Source organism: Zingiber officinale, chromosome 7A, assembly GCF_018446385.1.
Source record: "Zingiber officinale cultivar Zhangliang chromosome 7A, Zo_v1.1, whole genome shotgun sequence".
Classification (NCBI taxonomy): domain Eukaryota; kingdom Viridiplantae; phylum Streptophyta; class Magnoliopsida; order Zingiberales; family Zingiberaceae; genus Zingiber; species Zingiber officinale.
In genome coordinates, this window is record NC_055998.1 from 82,200,826 (window position 1) to 82,218,065 (window position 17,240).

Here is a 17,240-nt window from a genome sequence, read left to right on the forward strand (position 1 = left end):
CAGATCTGAAGATCTGATAGGTAGATCACTTTCTATTCTTTGTGTTGCATTTCTTATTTCAGTTTTTGTTTGAATTTCCACATCCTGAATCTTGTTACTTCTACTTAATTATTTGCAATTTATGTTCCTTGTGAATTTGTAATTCTGTTTAATGTTAGATTGTTAGTTTCGGTTACTAGTTAGCAATTCCTTGACCTTTATATTTGAACTTTTTGATGGTGAACAAGTTTGAATGATGAATGCTTAACTTGAGATTTTAATTGCTATTGTGAATGAGAATATTGAATGCTTGAATGATTTATTATTGTGAATTTGAGTAGAAGATACATTAATTGACTCATTTGATTCAATGTTGCATAAGATTCTGAATTTAGTTGATGCTCATTTGGTGAGATGGAAGAGAATCATGTTTAGATGAGATTGACTTTCCTTTGAGTAAATTCTTGAATTAATAAGATGCCAACAATTTGTAATGCGAGTCAAATGGAAGTGCTTAGTTGACCTTGTTGATAGAAGAACTCAATTTGAATCAAATCTAGAATTATCACACACACATTTACTAGCTATCCTTGGAAAAATACGACTCGGGACTCGTTGCTACATCTCTTTTATTGAGTTTACTTTGGTTCCCAATCTTTATTAATTTGGACCGCCTAGTGACATGCGAAAAGGTTCACTGCATGATAATAAAATTGAGTAGTACTACTCTTGGAGTCAGATGTTAATTAATTGAGTTGTCAGTAACTAATTTAATTAACGGACATACGATATCTTAAACATAGGAAGATTAACACACTCATGATAAGAAAGAGTTCATATTGTAATATGAGATTGGTGTCGTAGTTCAATAATAACCTTTAGTATTATGGGTTATTATTGATGGACTTGAGATGAGTGTTCAGGCCAAACACAGGAAGCCCAAGCCCATCAGGAGGCCTAAACCAAATCCTCCTCTAGGTCCCTGTTGTGGCCTCTATATAAAGCCTCGCATCCACTGATAACCATGAATTTGCTACATTATTTTGATTCATAATGCGTGCTTTTAATGATCTTCTCATATATTGAATTTATATTTTCATCATGTTTCATTAATTGTATTTAATTTTAGACTTAATTGCAAATTAGTTTATTATCATGGTATTTGATGCTAATAATTACTTTGTTGGCATCAAAAGGGTCATGGACCCGATCAGATCAGACCACATTTGGGCTAAAATCTAGGGCTATACAAGTCGATCAAGCTTTAAAGCGATTTGGACCGTCCATTGAAGATCGGAGAGATCTATGTCATCCGTCAAGTATCTGGTCCATCCAATCCAAGAGGAAGTACATCATAGCCATCGATCAAGATCTAGATCTTTTGATCCATATCTGAAGTCATCCAATCGTTGATCAAGACTCGAAGCTTGTGGACTGTCCAATCAGATTTGAGAAGGATGTAAAACGTGAGAAGCTACAGTGCATCCTTCTAGCTCGGGCATTTTCGCGACAATCGACACTGTTCATCCTTCTTCAGCGACGCCCGAAGCTTCCTTTCCTCATCCAGATTCAAGATCTACTCCTCTTCATCGACTTAGAGAGCTGAGTTTTTGGCAATCAGCAGCAAGGGTTTGGAGTGCGGTCGAGGGCATTCCCCAACCCATGATTTTTGGCTTCTGATTTAATCGGTGAAGCACAATTCAGTGGGTGTTCCCTGATTTGAGCTCCCAGCACCCCACGGATGTGCCTGAGGGCGTTCCCCAGTATTTCTGATTCTTCTACATCTCAGCATTCATTCGTTATTCCAATCGACTGATCAATCGATCTAGATTTGTGTTTACTGACTCAAATTCTTTTGATCTTTGTGCGCTGAACATTTCAGCTAATCTAGTGCTTGAAGGGCATTCTCAAGAGCATTTGTACATCTTCTGTTACTAGCTAGGAACGCAGATCCTCTTTGTTGAGTGCCTGATGGGTGTTCCCAATAGCATCTCTGCTTTACGGCAGAGAGGAGAAGTGTGGATTCGGGGTTTGGATATGGAATGTCATCTTTTCTTATTTTCTTTCGATTCATTATGTCTGTGCTCAGATCTGAAGATCTGATAGGTAGATCGCATTCTATTCTTTGTGTTGCATTTCTTATTTTAGTTTTTCTTTGAATTTCTACATCCCGAATCTTGTTACTTCTAATTAATTGTTTGCAATTTATGTTCCTTATCAATTTGTAATTCTGTTTAATGCTAGATTATTAGTTCCGGTTACTAGTTATCAATTCCAGGTTCTTTACATTTGATATTTGTGATGGTGAACAAGTTTGAATGATGAATGCTTAACTTGAGATTTTAATTGCTACAGTGAATGAGAATGTTGAATGCTTGAATGATTTATTACTGTGAATTTGAGTAGAAGATACATTATTTAACTCATTCGATTCAATGTTGCATAAGAATCCGAATTTAGTTGATGCTCATTTGGTGAGATGGAAGAGAATCATGTTTAGATGAGATTGACTTTCCTCTGAGTGAATTCTTGAATTAATTAGATGACAACAATTTGTAATGTGAGTCAAATGGAAGTGCTTAGTTGACCTTGTTGATAGAAGAACTCAATTTGAATCAAATCTAGAATTATCACACACACATTTACTAGTTATCCTTGGAAAAATACGACTCGAGACTCGTTGCTACATCTCTTTTATTGAGTTTACTTTGGTTCTCAATCTTTATTAATTTGGAGCGCCTAGTGACAAGAGAAAAGGCTCACTGCATGATAATAAAGATGAGTGGTACTACTCTTGGAATCAAATGTTAATTAATTGAGTTGTCAGTAACTCATTTAATTAACGGGCATACGATATCTTAAACACAAGGAGATTAACGCACTCATGATAAGAAGGAGCTCATATTATAATATGGGATTGATGCGGTAATTCATTAATAATCATTTAGTGGTATAGGTTATTATTGATGGACTTGAATTGGGTGTTCGGGTCGAATACAGGAAGCCCAAGCACATCAGGAGGCCTAAACCAATTCCTCCTCTAGATCCCTATTGTAGCCTCTATATAAAGCCTCGCATTCACCCATCCACAACTTGGTTTTGGTTTGGTTTTCTATACCTCCCTAGGGTTTGCGACAAGGCTATAAGAAGGAGTAAGTGTTGCCCCCTAAAATCTAATGTTCACACAATTCTCTTCTCTTCTCCTAGGGTCGGCGGCACACATCCTCCTCCTCGTGGTCGACGCCCCTCCCCTCCTCCTTACTTAGGGTCGTCACCCCTCCACATTGCCAAGGGTCAGCGCCCCTCTTCCTTGCTATGGTCAGCGCCCCTCCTTGCTAGGATCTCTTGGTGGGCAGCGGATTGGAGAAGAGGAAGAAGAGGAGAAGGAAGAAGATTAGTAGGCATCCCATCCTAGAGATTCCTTGGTGGCCAGTGGTTTGGAAACAAAGAAGAGAAGAATGGTGGTTTGTCTTGGTAGATCGTCGGCCACACGACGTCCAAGAAGAGGAGAAGAATATGGCAGAAGATCAAGAGGTCTTTAGTTACAAAGGAAAGGTACAACTAGTTCTTTAATTCTGCTGCGTAATTAGTTTAGTTTTCTTTGTATCGATTTTGAATACAGCACAAGGGGCCAGCGATCTTGTACTTCGATAAAGGTGTGCTTTGATCCATTAAGAACTTGCTTGATTGATCAAACACATGTCTGATTGAACATGCGGGTTGTTAGGAAAAGTTCTATTCTTGTACAATTTTTGTACAGGTAAATTTAAACAGAAAGGAATTCCAGCACCTTCAATGGATATGAGATATCAGGTTGACACATGGGTATATATTAGAGAATATATACTGAATGACCCATCATGAGAATATTTCATGAATCATTATATGAGTGTCATAAACATTCTCATGTAACTATTGGTATGAATAGTCCTTAGACTTGAAGTCACTACAGTTCCCTACATAAGGAGTTGTGTACTTTAGTATCAGTAAACGTCACCTGCAATAAGGTGGACTATAAAGTCAATTACTGGGTATGCAATAAGTTATACAGAGGGATGTGAGTGATGTAGATGGGATCTATCTCTTCTATATAACGGAAGTGATATTTGTGAGCCTCTTGATTAGTAGGACACAAGAATGCATGTCCATGCTCAAGCGAGTCAATATGCGATATTGAGCTTATTTCATTGAGTGTGTCTACTTAGAGATCAAGAAACACAAAGATTGATAAGAGGATGACACATTCTATGCCTCATTAATCAATTTAGATATCAAGGATAGAAGGATTGAGTTATACAAGATAATAAACACGGAAATGTTAGGTCGGATCTCGACATTCTCGTCACTTGGGTAGCAATGATGCCTTCCTAGATGCCACTCATTACTTATGTATCCAAAATAGTTTTAGATACATTGCCAATGTTACGAGAGCCTATTAGGTCACACACAAAGAACATGTTGATTTGGAGATGGATTATGAGGTTAAGTTTAAACCGAATTATACACATTGAGTTAGACTCGAATGAATTCAGATTAGACTTATTTAGTAATGGGTTAGACTCATTGGTTTATTAGGTTAATGGCTTATTGGGTTAATGGTTAATCTAATATTCTAAATCCAACCCATTAAGATTAATGAATATTAATAGAAATTAATATATTATCATTAATCGAAAGGAAGATCAAGAGAGAAAAACATTTTTGTATTCATTGGATGAATACAAAAATCATTTGTAAAAGTAACCTTTTGGTGAAGTAACCTATTTGGTAAAGTAACATTTTTGTGAAGTCACCTTATATAGATGAAGTGACCTTTTGGGTGATGTGATTTTCTTGGTTTTAGCTCTTCTTCCTTCTTCCACTCTTGGCCGAAAATTCCACAAGAGGTTGCTAGCATAACCTTTGGTTGTTTCTTTCTCCATTTCATGAGTTCATGAGATGGACGAAGAACGTGTTCATGTGGATACCATAGAGGCATGGACGTGTTGATCGTGCTGAGATCTACATCCTAAAGAAACATTACTATCAGGATTGCGAAGGGTATGCAACAAAGGTATATATCTTTTAACAAAACTTAGTATATGTTTTCCTTTGCATGGATCTTTTGGATAGGAACTTATTTTTCCGTTGCGCTTTTCGGCGTGTTTAGCATTATAGTTCCTTACAGCTTATCCACAGAGCAACAAACAAGCCGAAGTAACCAATAGAGAAATTATCAGAGGGCTTTAAACTAAATTAGATCATGTTAGAGGTAGTTGGGTGGATGAATTACCCAATGTATTATGAGCATATCGGACTACTCGTTGAGAATCAATAGGTATAACTCCTTTTCATCTGATTTATGGTAGTGAAGCTGTGGTCCTGGTCAAAATTGAGGTGGAATCTAATCGGAGATGCCTATATGATGAGGATAATGTTGTTCGACATCTTATGGAGCTTGATCTGATAGAGGAAGTTTGGAACAAGGCAACAGCTCGGATCATATCATATCGCCAGAGGATGAGGCAGAATTACAACAAAAAAGTTATTTCTAGATGTTTTTCAGCTAGGCGATATGGTCTGGAAGTGCATCAAGCCTATCATATATGTTAATAAGCTAGAGACACAATGGGGAGGACCATGCAAAGTAGTACAAAAGCTCACCTCTGGCTTTTATTACCTATAAGGCACTGAAGGCCGTAGATTGGATAGACCTTGGAGTGTAAACCATTTGTAGCCTTATAGAGCTTAACAAGTATGCCTATAATTTACCTTTGTATTTTGTTCAATTTTTTATACCTTTAATGAAGAGTGTAGGTGGATTTATCTCAGTCGAACGTGACTTTAAACTCTATACAGTCAAACATGACTTTAAACTCTATACAGTCAAACACAACTTTAAACTTTATACAACCGAATGTGACTTTAACCTCTCTCCATAGTTGAACACGACTTTAAACTCTCTCCATTGTCGAGCTGCGACTTTAAACTCTCTCCACAGTCGAGTATGACTTTAAATGCTATACAGTCATAAACTCTCTCCACAGTCGAGTATGACTTTAAATGCTATACAGTCAAACTATGACTTTAAACTCTCTCCACAGTCTAATGCGACTTTAAACTCTATATAGTCGAACACAACTTTAAACTCAGGTATGGGTAAGTGTGGTCTCACGCTTATAAGTTCATAACTCTCGAGCGATCAGGTAAGTTCCGAGCACAGGAGCTTATGGTCAGATCATTTCCCTCAACATTATATTTTCGCCCAACTTATTAATCTGTCCAGAAATTAATATGGAAATTGATTATATATATCTGGTCAAGTCATTTCGCTCGGTATTATGTTTTCACCCAACTTGTTATTTCGTCTGGAAATTTATTTTAGAAATTGATTATATATATCTGGTCGGGTCATTTCACTTGACATTATATTTTCGCCTAACTTATTATTTCATCCAGAAATTTATTATGGAAATTGAGTATATATGTATAGTCGAGTTATTTTTCTCAGCATCATGTTCTTGCCCAGCTTATTACGCAGTCCGAAAATTTATCACAAAAATCGCTTATTAAGGGTTGGTTCAATTATTCCCCTCGGCGCAAGTTTCCATCTAGCTCATCATTCAGTCATGGAGTTTATTATGAAAGATGCCCAATAATATACATAAGTTATTATTCAGCGCAATTAATCAGTTTGATGCGAAGAATTCACAGCAGTATGGTCAAGTTCAAGGATCCCTCCTATACTACAATTCATTTGTGTGGATGGGTTATTCTACTCAGTGTTATTGCCTCACTAGGATATTATGAAGGTGGAGATATATTTTGTAAATAACACATGGGGATCTTAATTTTATAAGCAGCATGGGAGTTCTGAAAATACGCAAGGAAAATAGGCGTTGCATAACACCATCTAAGATATAGTTTGGTAATTAATTTTTTATTTTATTTTCATAAATAGATACATTTCCACAGTAAAAGACACAGGTATATTAGTCAAATTTGCTTAAAAGATCTTCAGGGAGCTCCTTGAGAAGTTGTTGTTGATCTATACAGCGTAGAGAAAGGTCTGTTGATAGATGCCCCCCTATTTTTAATTGTTGAATTACTCCCCCAGCCACATAGTTGAGTATTCTTAAAAACCTCTTGGCCAATTTCCCTTTGAAAACAATAGAATCTAGATAAGCTCTCCTCCCTGCATCTATGCGCTCATCCTCTCCAGCTTTATAGGTAGATAATTTAGCCCGAGCATTGTTTGTTTTTGTCTTCGCCAGATCCAATTGGGCTTGTAATGATTCTATCTAGGCTTCTCTTGCCTCTAACTTAGTTTGTTGTTGTAGTAGCATGAAGTTCTTAGTAGATAGCTCCTAAGTCAGTGATGTGCGTAGATTATATACACTTATTTAGCATGTTTTGATGCACATTCACATATTTTACGCATGCTTTGTCTATGCACTTTTACACTCTTTGCCTTACTTTCAGCATAAGTACTCTTCTTTGTTCAGAGATCTAATATTGCGTATTTTCTATCTTCAGGAGACAAATTTAGAGAAGAAATGATGTTCGTGGTTGATCCAGCCAACAAGCAAAGGAAGACAACACTGGCCATGTGAGCCACACGGCCATGCTAAAGGAGCAGGGAGGAAAATGACCTTGGTCGTGTGGAGTAGGTAGGTCGTGTAGCTTCAGCAGAGGAGGAGCTTGACATGGTCATGTGGAGCAGGCAGGTCGTGTAGCTTCAGTAGAGGAGGAGCTTGACATGGCCGTGTGGATCCACACAACCGTGTTATCCAAGTAGCACAAGGCCGTGTTGATCTACACAACCCAAGCAACATCTCCACATGGTCATGTAACATTTCTAGAGAAGAGGCAAGCCCAAACTGTGTGTGCCACACGGCCGTGCAAGGTATCAGAGGCCAAGAATTGCCATGCTGTGTGTTATACACGGTCGTGTGAGCCAGCCAGTAGCAGAGTAGTGCACAGCCATGTGAAGGCCACACAACCGTGTGACCTTAGCCGAGAGGAAAGCAGTTGGGGCCATGTGTGCCACACAGCCGTGGCATGGGTTGTATGGTGCCCATGCCTTGCTCTATATAAAGGGGTTTCTTTACCTTTCAAAGGGGGAGGCTCTCCCTTTTGGGGAGATCAAGTTTGGGGCCAACCTTCACCTTCTACAGCCTTGATCTAGCATTCCAAAGCCATTTCCATCTCTAATTCAATTCTAGAAGCTAGGGATTGGTTCCGAAGATCACTCCTCATCACTAGATAAGCATTTCTAATCTCTTATCTTGATTGGGATTGAAATGTTTGTGAACTCTTTGTATTCAGATCTCTATCTTTATATTATGGAGTAGATCATTATTCTAGGACTAAGGGAGTATTTGTGGTGTGATTTGATGTAAGAATCTTATGGATATGCCAATTTCCTATCTCAATGATGTTGTTATATTTTGTATCTATTTGATCTTGTATGGATTGTTATGTTTGGATTTAATTACCATGCTCGATTGGATGTTTGTGATACTTATGGATCTTGTAGAGGGATCCCCTAGATCGTATGACCGAGGGGCGTTAGTGACAAGCTGCCCCGCTAACAGACATCTAGGGGATCACCTTGAAAGGTGAAGCTAGTCTCTACAAGGAGGTGGAATAGTTGGGTGCATTTATCCCCTATGCCTTTATGTGGATTGAATGGTGATGTGTTTGTATGTCGTATGATCGAGGGGTGTTGGTGACAGGTTGCCTCGCTAACAGACTTTATAGGGATCATGACTATTAAATTACTAGAGGTATAGATAAAAGTTCCTTGTTGCTTGACTTCTACAGGAGAAAACTGGTAACTTCCTACAAATGCATGGCAATTGAGGATAAGAATTGGTAGATGACCTTACATTGATAAATATCACAATGAAATCGAACTCATAGAACTCTCATAAAACCCAACTTCTTACATTTACATTTCTATTTCAATTTCTAGCTACTACTTAATACATTCGTATCCTTTGTCGATTGTTTAGCTAATTCATTGTGAGACATCTCTAGTACTTATAACCAGTCCCTATGGATTAAATATTTTTTTATTACTGATGATGAAACCGTACACTTGCGGTCGTGTAACAAGTTTTTAACGTCGTTGTCAGGGATTACGTCTATAACATTAGAGATAATCATATGATTTAGACTAGACTTTTCTTTTCTTTTCTATTACGTAGTTGTAACTAATCTTAGAAATTCTATTTCCTCAATCTTATCTTTTATTTCTAATTACTTTTCCTACAATTTATCTTGTTGTAATTTAAATTCTGCATTTTATATTTTCAGAATTTCAGTTTTTCCTTGCTTATCAAGCAAAAAGAAAATTTTGTTACTTGTGATCTTGTTCTTTGCATGCGAAGATCTAACCTTGCAGGAGTTTTGTTACCTCTTGATCCATATATTGATGGAACTTTTCATAGGAGGAAAATCTTGCAAAGCAATCAAGAAGAATAAGAACATTCTAATATGGCAAACAAACCACTGAAAGATTATGCAGCATCATATGCCAGGGGGCTTCGTTCTAGTATCACAAGACCATCTATTGAAGCCAACAATTTCGAGATCAAGGTTGCAATAATCACTATGGTACAACAAAATCAGTGTAGAGGTGAACCACACGAAGATCCAAATCAACATCTTGAAACTTTCTATGAAATCTGCAGCACCATGAAGATGAACGGAGTTCCATCGAAAGCAGTGAGATTATTATTATTTGAGTTTTCTTTAAGAGATAGAGCAAAACAACGGTTGAACTCTTTACCAACTAATAGCATAACCACTTGGAAGCAATGTGAGCAACAATTTCTTGATAAATTCTATCCTCCAAGTAAGATCGCTCATATGAGAAATCTAATTGCAAGCTTCAGATAGTCAGACTCAGAATCTTAATTTGAAGCATGGGATAGATACAACAATATGCTCAGACAATGCCCATATCATGGTTTAGAAAAATGACTAGTTTTACATACTTTTTATAATGACATTAACTATCATACTAAGGTATCTCTAGATTCTGTAGCTAGAGGGACACTTATGAATAAAAGTTTAGATGAGGACGATGACATTATTGAGAGTGTAGCGCAAAACCATCACCAATGGGCAACAAAAAGAAGTGGAGGCTATTCATATCCAAACACAGTTAAAGCATCAGGAAAATTTGATGTAGATGCAATTACTTTGATCTCTCAGAAATTAGATGCTCTTACTAAAAAACTAGAAGGTATGGGAACAAATTCTGCATTGGTCAATGCCATAGTATGTTTTTGTGAAACTTGTGGAAGCTCATATCATTCTCAAGACTCATGTCCGTTAGTAGCTATTTCTACACAAATCAATCAATTAGAACAATGTGATGCTATCATGAGTTACAATCAGAAATAGAATAATCCATACTCCAACACATACAACCCTAGTTGAAAGAATCATCCAAATTTCTCTTATAGAAATAATCAAAAACAAGGACCATCCATGGGGTTAGACTGAGCTATCAGCCTGGACAGCAAGGCTATCAATAATAATCTTCTCGAAGCTATCAATTTTCTAAATTGGAGAAAATGATTGAAGAAGTTATGCCCAATCAAAATGAAATGAAGCAAGAGATCAAGCTACTTACTCAAAGAATGGATAATGCAGAGAAGCTCTAGAAAATACAAGATAGCCAAGTTGCCCAGATAGCTTCATCACCTTCAAGAGCATTACAACAATTTCCAAGTAAACCTGATGTCAACCCAATGGAACACTGCAACAAAATTGAACTTAGGAGCAGATGGACCTTGGGAGATCCTCAAGTGACTGCTCCAAAAGGGATGAAAATTCAAAAGAGCTCTCTCCTCCAACACTTGAACAAATTTAGATTCAAGATGAAGAGGAGAGTACCAAGAAGGTTGAAGAGACTCTTTCACTTTACCCTTAAAGCCAAGTAATCCCTTTTCCTCAAAGATTGGTCATGATGAAGAAAGATGAAGAGTTCGACAGATTTTTGGATAAAGTTAAAGATATTTGTATTGAGGTACCTCTGATTGATGTAATTCAACAAATGTCGAAGTTTTCCAAATTTTGAAGGATATTATGTCCAAAAAAAATAAAAAAAAAGGAGACATTGAGACCGTAGCTCTTACTGAAGAATGCAGCACTTTATTTGAGAAGAACACTTCCCCGAAGCTCCAAGATCTAGGAAGCTTTTATATACCTTGCACTATAGGAGTTGTATTTATAGAAAAGGATTTTTATGATTTGGGGGTGAGTGTTAGCCTCATTCCATACTCAATTTGTAATAAGCTATGACTCAAAAATATTAAACTTACTACCACGGTACTACAATTAGCTGATCATTCTTGTTAGGGTCGTTTGGTGCTAGAGGGGGATGAATAGCTCGGCACGCATCTCGTTGCTTGCTTCTTGGTGTTGATATATAGCGGAATGAACAAGAAACAAAACTTACAATGCTAACACAAGGATTTACTTGGTATCCACCTCAAGATGTGGTGACTAATCTAAGGATCCACACACACAAGCACTCTCCACTAAGAAAATACTCCTTCTCGGTAACTACCAGAAGTGGAGAAACCTCGTACAATACTCACACATACAACAATCAACACAAGAAGAAAAATATAATGAATACAAGTGTAAAACCCTCTCTTCTTACTTACTTGTTGCTTGTTGCTGCCTCTTGAACCTTGGAAATGCACCATCACTTGTCCCCAAGAGCCTCCAAGAACTGGCTATGAGTGTCGAGGAAGAGCGTTTGAAGATTAGGTGAAATGTTATAGAGAAGAAGCTTGCCAACGGCTATATACCTCGCGCTCTAAGGGCTCCCAATCAATTGGGCATGCTCCCAATCAATTGCCACGTTAGATCTGCGCCATCCTAGCCGTCCATTGCTTGCTTCCTGTGCAATGGTTGAATCTCAATCAATCAGCTGATTAATTGGGGAGACCTGAATCGATTGATCGATTGATTCAAAATGTCTCTGTGCACTTTGTAGAAAATCTGGAATCGATTGACCAACTGATTCTGTTTGCCTCGCGTTCTGGCGACAAAAACTGAGCCTAATCGATCGGCTAATCGATTGACAACTTTCAATCAATCAACTGATTGATTTAGAAGCTCACTGTTTACTTAGAAACTCTCCCAATCGATTGACTAATCGATTGGGAAAGTTTTGATCGATTACCCAATCAATCAAGATAGTTTTTGCACCAAATCACATCAACCAATCGATTGAATGATCGATTGACCCCCCCCCCCCCCAATCAATTAGCCAATTGATTTCCAAGTAGAAAAATGTGTAGAGCTTGAAACGAGCTTCATTTTGCATCTGAGATCATCTCATTCCAATATCTGAGTCAAAAGTTATGGCCTTTGGAAGTTTACTACATCCGAACTTCCTAGTTCCATGCCAACTCCCTATTAAACTTACGATCGCTAAGTGTTCAGTCAACTTTTGACCCATCTGGACATTCTCTTTCCCAACTTCTCGTTGGACTTCTGATCACCAAGTGTGGTCCTCCTTGACCCACTTGGATTTATCATCTCATGCCAAGTGTCTAGTCCTCCATGACCCACTTGGACTTCTTTCCACTAGATGTCTGGTCACCCTTGACCTATCTAGATTTCCTTGTGCCAAGTATCCGATCAATCCTTTGACCTACTTGTACTTCTCAATAATAGGTGTCCAATCAACTTTGACCCACTTGGATTTTTATGTGCTGGGCTTCACTCACTAGGTCTTTCCATCTACCTAACTTCAATCACTAGGACTTCTCATCTGCTTGGCTTCACTCACCAAGACTTTCACCTAGCTTCACTCACTAGAGTTTTCACCTAGCTTTACTTACCAGGATTTTCCTCTGTCTGGCTTCACTCACCAGGACTTTCAACTAGCTTCACTCACTAGGATTTTCACCTGGCTTCACTCACCAGGACTTTCACAATACCCAACCTCCAGTTAGGACTTTCCCAATCAAGTATCTGGTCAGCCTTGACCTACCTGACTCTTCTTCACACCAATCTGGTTAAACCTTAATCAGAAGAGAATTACACCAGCAATCTCCCCAATCGAACAATTGCACATGTAATCTCCACGTCTTGTCAAACATCGAAACCCAAACATCAAGACTTAGACTTGAGCCAACAAAAGCCTAGTCAACCTGGTCAACCTTGACCCAGGGGATATTGCACCAATAATCTCCTCTTTTTTGATATTTGATAATACTTTTTAAGTTAGGCTAATCCATAGCCTCAGCTTCTTCCTCAAGCTAAAACATGAATGAGGGTTTCCTTCATTCTCTCCCTTTCCTAAAGGGAAAACTCCCTCTTAAGATAATGAAGGCATAGTACAGACCCTGCATTCTCCCCATAACTTTTCTAGAGAGACAAAGGCCTAACTTAAACCCTACATTCTCCCCCTGAAGAATTATCCAACGTTGTTCACAATCTCACATGTTGTTCACAACACCACAATGAAGGTCTCATACCCTTCATTGTATCAAATGCTCACCCTTGAGCATTAATACTCTTCACAATGCTTATCCTAACACATTCATCATTCCAACAATGAAGGTCCCATACCCTACACTGTATCAAATGCTCACCCTGGAATATTAATCCACGTTATAATGCTCATTCTAGAGCATCCATAACTCAACAATGAAGATATTCACTCTCTATTATTTTTTAATGCTCAACCTTGAGCATTTTTCCAAATGAAGGATTTACCACCTTCAATGATTTTGGAAAAATATTTCTATGTTTTTAAAGAATAGCTCCCCCTAAAAACATGCTTTAAACTTTTGTCATTGCACCAATAATGACTTGGAATTCCTAAACCTTTAGGAAATCCAAAATTAGAAGTTTTGAGGTTCAAAAATTTAATATTGAAACTAAACCTCAACCTAAACTTCTACTTAGTCTTATTTAACCAATCCATTCTTGTTTTCATCATAAAAACTCCCCTTAAATGTATACAAATGTGTGTCAAGGGGTTAGGAATGTTTACCTAGACTAAAAATAGTTTAAAATACTGAAATTAGGCTTTTCCCAGCCAAAATCAACACTCCCTATCGATTGAAGTTGGGTCTCAATCGATTGAAACCATTTCAATAGATCCATTGATCGATTCCGTGAGCTTCTGTTCATGGAAATTACCCTTGAATCGATTGGCTGATCGATCTGTTGGGGTTTTCGGGCCCCAAAACCACTTTTTACGTTACGGAAACCCCGAAACCCATGCCACCGGATCCGTGCAAAGTATTAAAATTTCATATACATGTTTTCTACTCCTAGATCTACACTAGATCTACAAGATCAGAGGGTATACCTTTGAAGTGAAGCCCTTCGCGTATCCCGCTCGTCCAAGATTCGCCGGATCTCGAGAGTATCAAAGTAGATACTCCTCTATGTGTATCCACACAAGCAAGAGATGGAGAGAAACCACTAGGATGTGATAGCACCCTTGATGGTCTCGGCAAGAAGGAGGAGAGGGAGAAGAAAATTTGAGGAAGAAGATGGAGGTTTCAAAACAAAATGAAAACTCCCAAGATGATTAAGTGGCCGACCACTTTCATGAGAGGCTTTTAAACCCCATGGAATATCAAGAGTCAAGGCTCTTGATCTCCCTCATGAGGTGGCACACACATGAGCTAGCCTTGATGATGTGGCACATCACCATTAGCCACTTAATGTCAACTCACCAATGAGGTGGCAAATGGTCAAGTCAAACTTGACTCTTCATCTTTCTCTCAAGTCAAGTCAAACTTGACTACTTCTCTCCCTTGGTTGATCTAATCTAACAATTGGTTCAAGTCAATTTTAATTTAATGAATCTCTATTCATTGAATTAAATTAATTAAATGATTCTAAGTCAAAATTAGACTCACTTAACACATGAACCAAATTGAGTCCAACTCAATTAGCTCAATTTGGATTACTCTTAATCTAATTTGGTTCATCACATGAACCTAATCCTTTAGGTTCATCAAATGAACCTAATCTCCATCTAATTGCCCTTTGTGTGTGACCCTATAGGTTCTTGTAACATTGGCAATGCTCCTAAACCCATTTAGAAGCATAGGTAATGAGCGGTATCTAGCAACACATCATTACTACCCAAGTTATAAGAATGTTGAGATCCAACTGTTGGAGTGTATACTTAAAAATTTAGCTTTTGTACACATTTATTTTGAAATAAAGAATCACATTGGTCAAATGTTTAGATTTATTTGTTAAATGTAATTGTTCAATTAATTTATATAGTAGATAACATGGAGTGTGGAGTCACACTTAGAAGATCATGTTGTCGGTTCTCTATAAATTATAAACAGTTGCTCATGACTAAGATGGAAAGGAACAAACCATCAGAATAGACGTAGTGTAATTAAGTATTAGTTTATCTTGACTAATAAATTACACTGATACACTTTAAGTGTATTGAGTAGGATCATTTAGGTAAGTTCTTTTTGTACTGACTTAGTAAAAGAACTAGACCTTAGTTATTATGGAAGTGTGTGCTCTTAATCCTAATATAATAACAAGCATGTATATTTAATATTTATTTCTTTGACTTATCAAAGGGTGAGGTTTAGCTCGATAAATCAATATGCCCGATAAGTTGGGAAATGATATTACTTATAGTATGTGTTGTTGATTCTAGAAGGAATCTGTGTCCTAATTATCTAGGTTGAGAATGTCCCCAAGAGGAGCTCATAAGGATTGCCATGTTAAACCCTGTAGGTGGACCTAATCCAACATGACAATAAAGTTGGGTGGTACTACTCTTGGAGGTAGATATTAATTAAATGAATTGTCAGTAACTCACTTAATTAGTGGACATTCGTAATCTTAAACATAGGGAGACTAACACACTCATGATAAGAAGGAGCCCATAATGTAATTTGGGATTGGTGCGGTAATAACTCTCTAGTGGAATGAGTTATTATCGATGAACTTGAGTTGTGTGTTCGGGGCGAGCATGGGATACTCAAGCTCATCCGATGGCCAAAACCAATTTCTCCTCTAGGTCCCTGTTGTAGCCTCAATAAAGCCTCAAGTCCATCCAAAGAAAAGCCTATCTTGGTGTCAAAGAAGGGGCCGGTTCATTGCTTGGTGACCAAGCAATGGCCGGCCACATATTCTCTAGAAGTGGTCGACCCTTGCCTTGGGCAAGGGGGCCGACCACAATATTTAAATTAGGAAGGTTGTTTTTGAAGTTTTAAATTTCCTCAGATATTTACAATTTATAAAAAGAGAGATTTTAAAAATTTATAAAATTTTCCTAATTTAAATTAGGCCACAAGGTTTTAAAAGAGAGTTGTAAAATTTATAAAACTTTCTTTTAAAAAGAAATATTATTAGAGATGTTTTAAATTTTAAAACTTAGTTTTAAATTTTAAAACTTTCCTTTTAATATCCACATTAGAAAAAAAAAAAGAGTTTGTAAAATTTTATTAGAAGTTTTCTTCTTTTAAATTTTATAAAAAATGTTTCTTTCTTTCCCTTTTAATAAGTGGTCGACCACCTTGCTTGGTGTCCAAGCAAGGGGTCGGTCAAATAATTAAACATCAACAAATAGTTGTTTAATTAATAAATCAATCTAGGATTGATTAATTAAAAGGAAAGAAAAAGGAAAAATTAAAATGAAATAGGAATGAGTCTAATTTTTTATAAAACTCTTTCCATAATTTTCCGTTGGGAAACTAATATAAAAAGGGGGGAAGGGGAGGCCTTGAAAAAAAATAACAATTGATATTGTGTTGTTGGAGATCATCAAGTGGCCGGCCCCTCTCCCTCTCTTCCCTTTGCTCTCTTTTGCTCCTTTGTGGTGGTGGTGGCCTAATTCTAGAGAAGGAGGAGAAGCTTTCCGGGTGGTGTTCGTCTTGGAGGATCGTCGCCCACACGACGTCTAAGAGGAGGCGAGGGATACAGCAGAAGATCTCGAGGTTTTTAGCATACAAGGAAGAGGTATAACTAGTATTTAATTTCCGCATCATACTAGTTAATTTTTCTTTGTATAAATACCAAATACAAGAGGCATTCGATTCTTGTTTTTCGAATTTAATTTCGATGTTGTGTTCTTTTTCTTTTTTCCTTGTGATTTGATTGTTCCTTTTGGTTAACCTAGAGTTATATAAGGAAATTAAATATTAACTTTCCTTAAAAGGCTTTGTCTAATCGGTGGTGGTTGCTCCCATATCCAAGAAGGCAAAGTGCCTCGTCATGCAGTACTGGAAGCCAATTTTGGAAACTAA

The 17,240-nt window shown here is 37.5% G+C and overlaps 1 non-coding gene across 1 annotated transcript; it reads right to left on the reverse strand.

The window, feature by feature from the left end:
- Positions 1–9,832: 9,832 nt before the first annotated feature.
- On the reverse strand, positions 9,833–9,938 carry LOC122003217. Its single transcript, XR_006117871.1, has one exon. It is a non-coding gene; the product is annotated as a small nucleolar RNA R71 (small nucleolar RNA).
- Positions 9,939–17,240: the final 7,302 nt, after the last annotated feature.